This window comes from Peromyscus maniculatus, chromosome 10 (genome assembly GCF_049852395.1).
Source record: "Peromyscus maniculatus bairdii isolate BWxNUB_F1_BW_parent chromosome 10, HU_Pman_BW_mat_3.1, whole genome shotgun sequence".
Classification (NCBI taxonomy): Eukaryota; Metazoa; Chordata; class Mammalia; order Rodentia; family Cricetidae; genus Peromyscus; species Peromyscus maniculatus.
Window position 1 is genome coordinate 40,961,978 of NC_134861.1, and position 13,232 is coordinate 40,975,209.

Genomic DNA, 13,232 nt, shown 5'->3' on the forward strand with positions numbered 1-13,232 from the left:
ACATGGGGGCTCACAACAATCAAAACCCTCCAGTTTCAAGGGATCCAACACCCTCTAAAACTCTTAAGTGGGCACCAAGCATGCATGTTGCACATAGTCATACATGCAAGCAAAATACCCATACACAAAAAAAGAAAAAAAATTAGAAAAATGGAAATTTAGTAAGAAGTACACAGTTTTCAAAATAAGTTGCCTAATTCCATATTTCAGTTAAAATTGAGTAGTTATGATTTTATGATTAGAAAATACATAGACCCTACTGTTTAAGAACCATGAGTTAAAGAAAGTCACAATATCTCTAAGTCCTTACTGCTTTGTGTACAAACCAGATCCTTATAATTTGCTTGCATGTATGTTTTACCTGCAGGTCTGTATGTGCACCACATGCATGCTTGGTGCCCATGAAAGCCAGAAGAAGGCATCTGATCACCTGGAACTGGAGTTACAGGGAATTGTAAGCCAACATTTGGGTGCTGGGAACCGAACCTGGGTCCTCTGCAAGAGCACCATGATTCCCTAGAATGATGCTTCAGTGTAAGCGATTTCTCAGTGCATTAGTTCCTTCAAGGAATAGTATGGCAATGAGTGTACGGCTTGTGGTTACAGGACTTGGGACTGACACTATTACAACTACACATTTAGTTGTGTGACCCTGGAATTAACATAGAGGGCAAAAGAGTACTATTTCCCTTTTGTGATAACTCCTTTATGATGTTTTCAATCTTCAACTGTAAAGTGCTTTCATCTCCTGATAGCACATCCAGCATATCTCTTGCCCCTAGATGGTTTGACATGAGTTCTTCACACTTTTCCTGAGTGAAAAAAAAAAAAAAATCTTTAATGAAAACAACCCTAATAATGGAAAGGTCTGGACTCTCTCTGATTGTAACTGGAGTGTTCGACAAAATGAGAAGGGGTAGCCCCTCTGTTCCATTTTCCTTACTATGAAATCACACTTGGGCCAGACGGTAATGGCCTCTTAAAACATTAAAACTATGCCACAGTCTATGTATCCTCTGGTTTAGATCCTTAAGCAACTTGGTTAAAAAAAAAAAAAGGTAGATTGGCCTGTTGATGATACCAATATTTGTAGGAAAGTATGAAATCTTTAACTAGAATCACTTTGTTCTTGGTCTAAAATATAAATAAAAGGAATTAAAACACATTAACTATACTGATAAAATATCAAAGATTCCTATATCTTCATGTGCCTTCTTCATGTTCTGCGCACTACTTCCTTATTCCTTGATCTGGGACAAATAACTTGTGGATACAGATGACTCTGCTATCCTCTAAGGCTGTGGTTTGCTTTTCAGCCTCAGGTTCCCTAACACCAAGGAACACCAGGAACAAGATTATTCCAATCAGTGTTCCAGGAAACAGTGCACTAAGGCAGCATTTTGGAATGGCTAATGGTGCTTGACATGACTAGTGTAGTGCATTTCAGTCATGTAGATGCAAAGACAAATTAGAATTTACATGTATAGTGATGTCTGTCTACTAGGAATCCACTTTGACAATACATGGCTTCTAGTTCTGGAGCCATGAAAGCCAATATTTAGTTTTTAGACTATAGCCCTGAATTTAATTCATTTGCTGTTTTATCTGTAGAGAGAAAGGTTTTTTTTCAAGATTGATTTTATGTGTGTATGGATGTTTTGCCCTTGTGCATATATGTGTACCTTGAGTGTGCCTGGAGCTTGCAAAGACTAGGAGAGGGCATTGGATCCCCCACAACTGGAGTTACACATGGTTGTGAGCCATCATGTGGGTGCTGGGAACTGAACCCAGATAGTCTGCAAGAGCTCTTAACTGCTGAGCCCAGCTCCCGATTGTTTTGGAAGTAGAGTTTCATGTAGCCCAGGCTGGCCTTAAAGTTAATGATCTTCCAACCTCAACCTCCTAAGTGCTGGTATTACAGATGTGCTCCACTATGTCTAGCTTAAGAGTTGAGGTTTTGTTTTGTTTTGTGTTGTGTTGTTTTAATCTAAACAGCTTTGCTGTAAAGTTAGAAATGAAAATATACTGTTGGGTCTCTAGTAAGTCTTTGAGCTAAATTGAGGTGAGTTTATTATACCTCTGAGATTCAGTAATATTTTCTGCCTTTGAAATGTTCCCTCTTCCCACGATTGATTCTCATGTTTTTATCCTCTCTAGGTTTGTCCCATAGAAATGAACTTAATTTGTTTCTAGAAGTAACCACACTGAATAATACGCCTTTTAATTGTAATGTACCCATTACAACTTAACAGTAACCAGCAGAATTTTATCCCTAGGTTTTTCTTTAGCATGAGAATATGTGACTGAGAGCACAGTAATTCAAACTCTGAAAATTACACAAAATATTCTTATCTAATAACCCCTCGGCTAAAAGGGTTATTTGGCCAAAGATACTGAGTTCTGAAGACTGAAAAGCAGGTTCTATTTATATGATAAAAGTGTGAACATAAACCATGCTCTGCTAGACAACAGAATTTTAAATTTTTAATCAGTATGGTTCTGTATATGCACTTAAATTTCTAGAAAATTCTAAAATACTGATGAAAGGTCCCTAGGTAATGACTTAGCAAGTTCCTAGTTCCAGGTTTCTATCTTTGAGACAAAGAAGTATTTCTCATCACAATTTTAAAAATAGACGTGTCGTGTTTAGACCTGTTTTAATCACTTAGTTAAGTAACAATCTATTTACAGAAGAAACTCAAATCTTCCCTTATATTTGTTTTTATTTTGTTTTGTTTTAATTCTAGCAAGCAAAGGCTGTCCTTTTAAGATTCAGGAGGCAGAGAGGCCTTGACTTATCTCCCAGTTTGAGTTGTTAGCTTTTCAGGGTGCTTCATTATTCCTCAGGGGTGAATTATTTATTGCTTCCTCAGGCCACTCATCAGACAGTAGCTGGTAATCAGCAGACTTCATATACTATCTTGGACAAGTAGTTCACCTTTTTCTAGTGTTTCTAATAGAAGTGCCGGGTTAGTAACTGAGTAATTGTTCTCTTCTCCCTGTAAAGTTCTTTGGTCTCTGATCCTGCTCTTGAAACGGCCTCTCATTCTGTTCATTCATAGGTGCATCCCTTATACTGTCTGTTCTTGGCTCTCCGGCTTCTGAGGTCCTGAAGGGAATGTGCTCTGGTTCACTCCACAATGCCACCTGTTCTTATGGGAACCCAACTATTCATCTCCCACTTTCGTCTTGATTACCACAAATCATTACAAATATACAATAAAATTTCCAATTTTCAAAGCAATCCTTTTAGTTTGTGCCTTCCTAGTTTCAGAGATCCGTCTGCTCTCCAATCAATGTTTTACTCATATCTCTTCTAGCTCCTTTCTGGGGTTGAGCTTCTATTTGAAAAATGCTTCTGCTCCTGACATTTCTTGTTCTGTCCACTTTGAAGTAATGAACAACTTACTTGGCTTTCATACAGTAACCTAGGAAGGTAGTCTCACAGAAGAGAACAGTGTAGTGGTTAAGTTTTTTTTTTTTTTTTTTTTTTTTTTTGGTTTTTCGAGACAAGGTTTCTCTGTGTAGCTTTGCGCCTTTCCTGGAACTCACTTGGTAGCCCAGGCTGGCCTCGAACTCACAGAGATCCACCTGGCTCTGCCTCCCGAGTGCTGGGATTAAAGGCGTGCGCCACCACCGCCCGGCAGTGGTTAAGTTTTTAAAACTGCAATAAAAACAAAACATCTATTGTGGCTTTAGTCAAACAGTGTTTGGGGACAACTTGTATTCTTTATTATGCTTTGCCTAAGGTGATACAAAAATTAATTCCCATCCACTTGAGCATGTGTCTTCTCATGGCAGATGCATTCGAGGTTAAAAATGTGACACATATAATTCCCACATAAGAAAGTTAAAGCTAAGCTAGACACGGATCATTTTTCATCTTCTTAGTGCTCACTCTGACCTTTCATTTGTATGTTTAGCTAAATATATGGCACCATTACATGTGGAAATAGAGATGTACCTACAGTGTGCAAACCACTTTTATATATTTAATTTTGATGTTCATTATGGTGTTGGTGTTTATGATCTGACAGCTGGCTAGACACTCCCTTTCAGAACAATTCTGTTTTATGAAATTTCATTTTTACTTTTATAAGCTTGATAGAAACATTGCATCTAGTTTATCTTACTGTTGCCATAAAAGTCAGTCTCATGCAGAGTTAAAGGCACTAAAATAAATTGATTCCATTGGCTTTGGAACTGAATGGAACTTGATGTTTTCCTTCAATCTGCATTTGTTTCTAACATTTAATCATGCCTCATGGAAAGAGCCCCTTGGAATGATTAACCGTGGCATCTTGTAGGTTGTATAACTGGTTTCTCCCTTGCAAATAAATACTCTCCCTGGTATTAGGAGTATTTTGCTTTAAAAGTTGCTAACTACACGTGTTTTACTGGGGCAGCATCCGTTAGTCTTTCAGGGATTTGAGTAAACACAGGTGGACTCACCCATGCAAGCATGCGTTTTTTTAGCTAACAGATGGTTTCTCAAAACAAACCCTGTTCTTTTTTTTTTTTCCCTGTGTCAAAGTGAGTAAAATAGTTGTTTGAGACTAGAACATAGGCTGGGATTTTCAGTAGTGACAAGAAATGTTCTCCAGAAAGTTGATGGAATATGGCAGAGGAAACTTCTAACTTGGGCCTGGGAGACCTGGGTAGGAGGCTGGCTACTTCTAGTCATGAGACATGCCATGTGCTTGTTGGCCTTATTTTCCTAATTCAGGTAGCAAAGGACAAACTAGATTCTTAAGAAGTTTCCTTCTATCTGAAACTATGTGATTGCAGCTACTTGCATTATTTTAGGCTGTCACTTTTAATATTAGTTTTGCTTGTATTGGACCATTCACAGCTGTAATGTTTATCTTGAACGGCCTACCTTCAGTCAACAGACTGCAGTGCTCTTTTCCAGCGAACACTGTTGATTTTTTTTTTTTAATGTGGTAGGTATTGTACAAAGCCCTAGCCTGACTAGATAAATGAGAGGCACGTTCCACCCTTAAGTAAATACTAGAAATAGATGTAGAATTTACTTATCATACACATACACACACACACACACACACACACACACACACACACACACACACACACACACACACTGAGTAGGGGGATGAGCAGTAGATGAGGTATCATGGTAGTACAAAGGAGAAACTGACTAATTGTACTTTGAGGGGAGCCAGAATGACTTAAAGGAAATGGCCATTGACTGGCTTTGCAAAGATGAGTTTGCCAAGCAGAAAACAGGGCCAAGGAAGGCATCCAAAGGACCTACAGAAGAGGTAGACAAATGTGCAGAGTGAGATAGGAAGACACAGCAGTCGTGGAGTTGAACTTGAAGACAAAGTTTCAGTGTCCAGATGGGCAAGAATGGCCTGCAAACAGGACGAGGAATTGGGAGATTTTAAAAGGCTGCCAACACTGCCCTCACCTTCACAAGCTGAAGAATATTCACAGGATATTTTGGAACTCTTACTGGGATTTGTCCACAACAGTTGGGTGGGACAAACTGAGTATTAGCCTGTGTTTATTAAGCACATGCTACTTATTAGTGGTGTCCTAAGTCTTATTCTCAATATCAAGTCCAATATCTAGTTAGGAAAATTTACCAGCGTCTGGCTTCTTTTTTCTTCATGAAAAACATTTGTGGGATAAACATTTTAAAGATTGTCTTTGTATGACTGTAAGATAATCGCTAATTAAGGAGGGAATTTTTCGAGGGATTCAGATACATTTTCCTAACAGGCAATGTGATTATCACATGCACAACAGCACCTTTCCTTCAGAGTTCTACATCAAACCATTTGAATCATTGAAAAGGTAGAACGGGATGATGGCTTAGGAAGCCACTTTTTGTAAATTTTGAAATTCTAGAAGATCTTGAATAATTCTAAATTCCAAGAGGGGAAGTCCACTATCTGATTTTCTTCTCAGTGTCAGCCCTCTCCCCAGACAGTTATGGAGTGGGGTGAGGAGTATATGTCAGCTTGGAATGAGACTCTCGATTTGATCCATTTAATTTAGACACTTGTTATAATGTAAGTGCTTTTGCTTTTACTTTGGCAATTGGCGTGCAATTTTAATTAGCACTTGGAACACAGTAGAATGCGTTGATGAGGCACAAGACATGAAGAAATACGTTCATAATGGCCTGCTTGAGGACTCGGGCAGCATCCAAAAGAGACACTGTCTGTGTAATGCACCAGCTTCTGAGAATTCACCCTGGCTGGCATCTACACTCTTGAACATTAATCATCTCAATGTTTTCAGATGTCAAAATATTGGCATACAAAGTGTTGTCATCTATGCTACACTGAGAATATTAATTTCTTACTTGTTTTGATAAAGTGGCTGATGTATAAGGAAACTATGTATTTTCTTCATCTCCCCAGGATTGTCCTCCAACTTTGCCCTTCTAGCTCTTCCTAAATCTTTAAGCACCTCATAGCCATCTTTCACCACAATTTCCTCTCTGGCCATCTCTTCTGTTTATAACTACTTTTCATCCTTCTACAACTTCAGACTGCACTGCATAGCATTTTGTTAAAAGTGCTTCCTCAGCTGGGCAGTGGTGGTGCACACCTTTAATCCCAGCACTTGGGAGGCAGAGCCAGGTCTACAGAGCGAGATCCAGGACAGGCACCAAAACTAAACAGAGAAGCCCTGTCTTGAAAAAAAAAACAAAAAAAAAACTAAATAAATAAATAAATAAAAACTGCTTCCTCTTCTGTTGACCTTTCTGGTAGCTAATATTGTCAACTTGACAGGACCTAGAATCACCTAGGAGAAAAATCGTTGAGCATGTCTTCGAGGTGGTTTCTGGATTGGGTTAATTAATGTGGAAGACCCATTCTGTATGTGGACAGTGTCCTTCCATGGTCTGGGGTCCTAGAATGAATGAAAAGGAGAACACTGGCTGAACACTAGCATTCAATGCTCTCTGCTTCTGGACTGCTGATGCAATTTGCCTCAAACTCCTGGCACCGGGCTGTCACTACCCTCAAACTGGGAACCAAAGTGAACCCTGCCAATAAAGTTCTTCAGTCCGATGTTTTGCCACAGTGGTGAGAAAAATAGCCAATGAAGTTCTCAATGCCACCTTTGTAGGATCCCTGTCCCCGTATCTATTTTTGGTTTTGCTTTTTTAGTGGAATTCAGCTGAAAGGTGCAAAACGACGGAATAGAAAGAAAATACACACACACACACACACACATACACACACACACACACACACACACACACACACACACATCATAAGTGCACTGATAGAGGATGAATCGTTCTTACCTGCCCTGGGGACTGGAACCAATTAACTTCTTTGAGCTTCCTTAAATGAGGATAATAATACCTGTTATGCAGGATTGTGGTCAAGATTAAATAACTACTATCCATCAACTCAACATGTATAGAGAGCCCTATTACTCATTGGTAATTATAAGTATTATTTACTACACTTGGTAAGAAGAACATGGAGGTGAATAGGCCATGACCTTGTCCTAAAGACTTTATGAGGAGGGACAGACAAGAAAATAGACAACTGCAAAAGTAATTATTGATGAATGAGCAGGATTTGTGAGAACAAGGGTTCTAGGCATTGGAGCGAGGGCATCAGAAAGTGGAATAGAGAGCGAAGTTCTCAGACTACATCAGTCAGAGCAGTGCAAATTCGAAACACAGGGAGAGCTGCAATGTCTCTGTGATGGTGTGACTCGGTCGGAGCTGTAAAGATCAGGAGAGGCCGGTAAGCCAGAACCTGTGAAGGGCACAGGATCCTATTTGTGTTTTAGGAAGATCTCTTTCCTTGGCAAGGTGTGGGGTACTTTGGAAGAGTTCAGTGAACCAGTATGACCAGTTAAGAGGCTGCAGTTAGACCAGAGTGAAAGGAGCATAGGCATCAGTGGGAATGGGGAAGACACAACCCACTGAGAAACTTAAGGAGCCAGAAAAGCGTGTATGGGGGCGGGGAGGGTGTCACAGAGAGGAGGTAAGGAAAGGAGAAACTTTAAGGAAGATTATAGGATTTTTGACTTGGGCTGATGGCCTACTCTGTGACATAGGAAATACCAGATGGATATTTTATAAGCTACAGTTGGTTGCTATGTCTTAAATGCCCCTTCCAAGAAGTCATGCTGGAATTTAATTGCCATAGTAAGCCTTAGAGCTGGGCCTTTATGTAGTGATTAGGATTTGGGGGCTGTGCTCTCATGTCTGGGTTCATGCATTTACCACAGGAGTGGGCCCTGTTGTGGACATTCCACCCTCCTTTCCTCTCTGTCCCTCTCCGTCTCCTTTTCATGAGCATGTGAACATGCATGAACATACTTTCTCACCATATGCTGCTTTCCACCGTGTTATGATTCAGTTGAAAGTAAGTCTTCCCAGCTGTGATGGTTAATACTGATTGTCAGCTTGGAAAGGTCTGGAATGACCTAGGAGAAAAAGCTCCTGGCATGCCTATAAGGAAATCAATGCATTGTGTTAATGGAGGTAGGAAGACACTCCCCCCTTTTTCCCCAAACATAGGCACCAGCATTCCCTAGATTGAAGCCCTGGGATGAATCAAAATAGGAAAGCAAGCTGAGCATGAGCAATCACTGCTTTCTGCTTTACTGCTGATGCAATGTGAAAAGCTGCCTCACACTCCTGATACCATGCCTTCTCTGCCATGATAGACAATACCCTGGAACTGAGACTGAGGAGCCAGATGCCTAGTTTTATTTCGGTTTCATGTTAGTCCCTCAGATCAAAACTTCCCCTATGAGCATCAGTATGGTAGATGCACTCTGGGATGGCCCAGAGGAGATGTCCAGGAAACAGGTGTATGACACAAGACTGGAGACTTGATAAAAGATCTGTGAAGTAGATCTGGGCCCTGTGTCATTTTCATTTATGTCTGAAACTCAAGAGACTGAATTACATCTCAGAAAGGGGAACACAGCCCCAGAAAAGATCACCCTCCAAACCCAGTAGGGTCAATACTATTGTAGTATGAAAGAGGTAGAGAGGGAATATAACAGAAAGGAAAGGCTACAGAGAAACTCACGAGAGGGAGGAGTCTAATCAAGAAAGAGGAAGTGGTCACTGAGGTTGGCTGCTGGGAAGAGGATACATGCAGAAGTGTGCTGTTCAGACTTAGCAACAACAGCGGGAATGCCCCTTTCCTCACTGAAAGCTATCTCACGCGTGGAGAAAGATATATCTGCAGCATGTACACAAGTTGGGGGTGGGGATCAAAGTGGAGATAATTCAACTGGTAACACTTGCCTGCAAAGAGGGAAGTGTGCTTATTTCTTGACTGGTCTATTTGTTTCCCTTTGATATGGAGGAGACTTGAGCATAGTGAGGTCTTAAATGGCTGGAAGGAAGAGGATGAGAGTTGGATTTCCTGATGAACATAGTAAGAACCTAGTCTCTTCCATAGGGTGGAACTTATATTTGTCTACCTGCCTGCATCTCCATGTCTGGGGACCCTTCAGCAGCCTGTGCCCAACATCATCCACCGGGCTCATCTAATTATACTTCTGCGCTGATTTCCCCTTGAGCCTCTGATTCTTTCTATGGACCAATTATTAGCCAAATCCTAGTTGCTTAACACTTAAAATATTCAGTGGGCTGGAGAGTTGGCTCAGTCTATAAAGTGCTTGTTATACAAGCATGAGAGTTCAGATCCTCAGCATCCACATTGAAGTATAGGCACACAGTATATGCATGTATTTAGCACACATCCATCTCACTGAAAGGAATCTAGTCCTAACGCACAGTCCTGTCACCTCTCACACTGCCTATTATGGCCCTTCAGAACTATTGCTGTCCCATAATGCCTTCACATCAGATAGGATTTTCTGTGCATGCTGTCTAGCTATGGGCTGAGTGCATAATTACCACTTGTGTGGAGACCCATCACACACTGGTCGGATAAAACAAAACCAAGTCCTCTGCTATGACCTTGCCACCATCCTTCTTCTTTTTTTTTATGCTGTGCAAATCACAGCAAAATGTATGCTGCCTCACACAAACTGGACAGTGGTCAACATATACATCATTTGTGTTCATCAAGCAAGACTCATTCACCCATATCTTCACTGATTATTGGGCATTTCCTAATACCAGGCACTTTGGTGAGCCAGGGAGCTCGCACCATGAAGAAACACAAACCTAGCCCTCAGAGAGCTTCATGGCTAACAGATAACTCAGTTCATTTTGCTGTGCTGCATGAAAAGATTGGCAAAGAACCAATTAGTTTAGGTTAATCGATGCTGGTAAACTCTTTCCTCATCCTTGTCCTCCCCACTTCTTCCTGTGCCTTTGCTCCCTTGCCCTCCCTCCACTCCCCCTCTTTTTTCCCCCTCCCTCATGGAATCTACTGACAAACAGATGAGTCCTATCAAATGTGAAATGCACTCTTCTTACCCAGCCTCTCCCCTGCCAGATTACACAACCTCAAAGGTTAACTTTGTCCCTGAGGCTGGACAGGTTCCAGGACTCTATGTAGCTTAAAGGAAACTTGTCTGCTTATGGAGATGGGCTGCCGGATCTCCAGGACACTGAAGGAAGGGCATTCTCTTTGAGTCCCTTTGTGTTTTCAGCTAGCATCCCCCTTCCATCCTGTTCGGACACTGTGTTTGTTCTTGTCATTTTGCCTTCGGGACAAAGGGCAGGACGCCTCTGTTGGCTGATCTTGAGTCTTGCATGCTGACTTGACTTCTGCCAACCTGAGTTCCTGGCATGAGAGTTTTTTTTTTTTTTAAATGTGGACTGACCTGTCACCATCTGCAATCTTCACTGACAAGTTCTCAAGCCTCTTTTTTTTTTTGCTGGCTCTGAGGTAACCTCAGTCCCGACTTACCACTGTTTCTGGCTTCTAGTGTTGGCACTTATCAATGCAAAAACAAAACAACAACAACAACAAAAAACCCAGCAACAACAAAAAACAAAAAAAAAAAAACCCCACAGCTCTCAGCTCTCTTGCTTAAGCAAATTGAAATGGAGACCAGACCTGAAATTTCCCTAGCTAACAGACCTGAAAATTTCCCTAGCTAACAAAGCCAGTTCTACCTTAAAAATAAGCTTGCTAAGACTGAAAACATGATCAAAACATAGCTTGGGCTTATGATTTGTAAATGCTCATGGTAGAGAAAAAAACAGTCTGAAGTAGCCGTCTGACATAGACTTAGCAATCCCAGGACTCTATATTGGGATGGACAAAGTAAGACAGCTGTGGGACCACGACCAACCAGAGTTATTTAATTCCATGCTCAGTCTGTAGAAGCATGTCCCCTGGGCTTCTCTGTCGGAGCCCCAAGCCTCTTCCGGTTTTGTACTTCCGAATCTGTGAACTATTGTTTGCTCAAACTCTTGAGCATTTTAAAATTATGCCTCTGTTTAAATAGGAACAACCAGGAGTGAAGGCGGGATGGGGGTAGGGATAAATCCTTTGGACAGCACTTCTGAAAGAAGACCTGGATGCTGTGGGGGAGCCAGTGGCTGTTCTCAGGGTTCTCTGTTCCCTATGGCCTTTGTGCTCTGTGGGAAGACTTAGAGAACTGCTCTAATCCAGCCCACAGCTATTGAGTCCGTGGAAGACCAGCCCGATCTGCTGACCTCTTCCTCTGTGTTGATTTGTCTGGAGAGGTGGGACTACCTTGCTTAATTAAGCAAGCAGGATCTTTATGGGTTCCATGAAACCTCTTGACATCGTGCTCTTAAATTCCTTTGTGTGTGTGTGTGTGTGTGTGTGTGTGTGTGTGTGTGTATGGTGTGTGCCCTCAGAGACCAAAGTGTATCAGATCCCCCTGGAGCTAGAGTTACAGGTAGTTCTGAGCTGTCTGACATGGATTCTAGGAACCAAATTCTAGTCCCCTACAAGAGCAGCAAGTGTTGTGAAGTGCTGAGTGTCTCTTCGGCCGCCTCCATCGTATTCTTTTAATTTTCACTAATTCCTTCAGCACAGCATAAAGCCTCTTGTTTCATATGAGAGCCACACAGTACGAAAGAACTCAGTGGCACCACTGTGTGAAGATCTGTACCAAACGCTTTCTTTCGAGCAGACAGTGATCCAGCAAAGGGCTGCTCATTATGGAGAGGAAGGAGGGCAAGGCTGGCAGTCCAGGAAAGCATTTCTAGAAACTACATAAGGATGTCTCTCACTCTTCACAGTTAGAAAGTATCAAAGGAGGCCAGGTGGTGGTGGTGCACGCCTTTAATCCCAGCACTCGGGAGGTAGAGGCAAGCAGACCTCTGTGAGTTTGAGGCCAGCCTGGTCTATAGAGCGAGATCCAGAAAAGGCACAAAGCTACACAGAGAAACCCTGTCTCAAAAAACCAAAAAAAAAGTATCAAATGATGTGATGCTACTGCTCTCTCTGTCACGGGTTCTAATTTCCTTCCCTGATCCTTGGAAACTAACCTGTTATCTTATCTCTTGCCTTAACTAAAAGCACCTTAAAAGTGCAGTTAGTTTCATTCTCTTTCAGCATAGCAGTTACTACTGCTCTGTTGTGCCCCACAACACATCTTTGACTGGTTCCGGAAAAAGAGAATAGAAAAATCTGTAGACTGAGGAGCCAGATGCCTAGTTTTAATCCATTGCTCGGTACTCATCTGCTTGGCCTCCCCAAATTGAGGTTTCCTGTGCTTTGGTTTTCTCCTGTCAGCTCAGGTGCACAAGAGCTTTTGACATGCCACAGTGAGGATTAAGTGAAATAATGTGTGTAAAGAGATTGGAACAGCGTCCGGTGTGCACGGTGGGCACAGTAAGCTAGCTGCAGGCACCATTAAAAAAGCCTCCTAACTGGTCTTTCTGCCTTCTTCTTTCCCTGCTTTGTTTCTTACAGGGAAGATTTGGTCTTTGTAGTATGTTAACGAAGCACTTCCTGCTGGAACAATTCCCATGATCCTCTGCACCTTCTGGAGTTGGCCTTGGATATTTCCTAGCCTCTTCTCCCTGCAGGCAATCTATGCTTTCTTGGTGTTCACATGTCTAACATGTGCACATGCAGCTCTGGGCCTCTGGGATCCCTGCCTGTAATATCTCTTTTCGCCTTTTCTCATTGTGTACTGACTGGCCAGTGTCAACTTGACACAAACTAGGGTGATCTGGGAAGAGGAGGAACCCCTACTGGGGAAATGCTTCCATCGCATTGGCCTGTAGGCACATCTATGGGGTATTTTCTTGATTAATATTTGATGTGGGAGGGCCTATCCCATTAAGGGCAGTGCCACCTCTGGGCAAG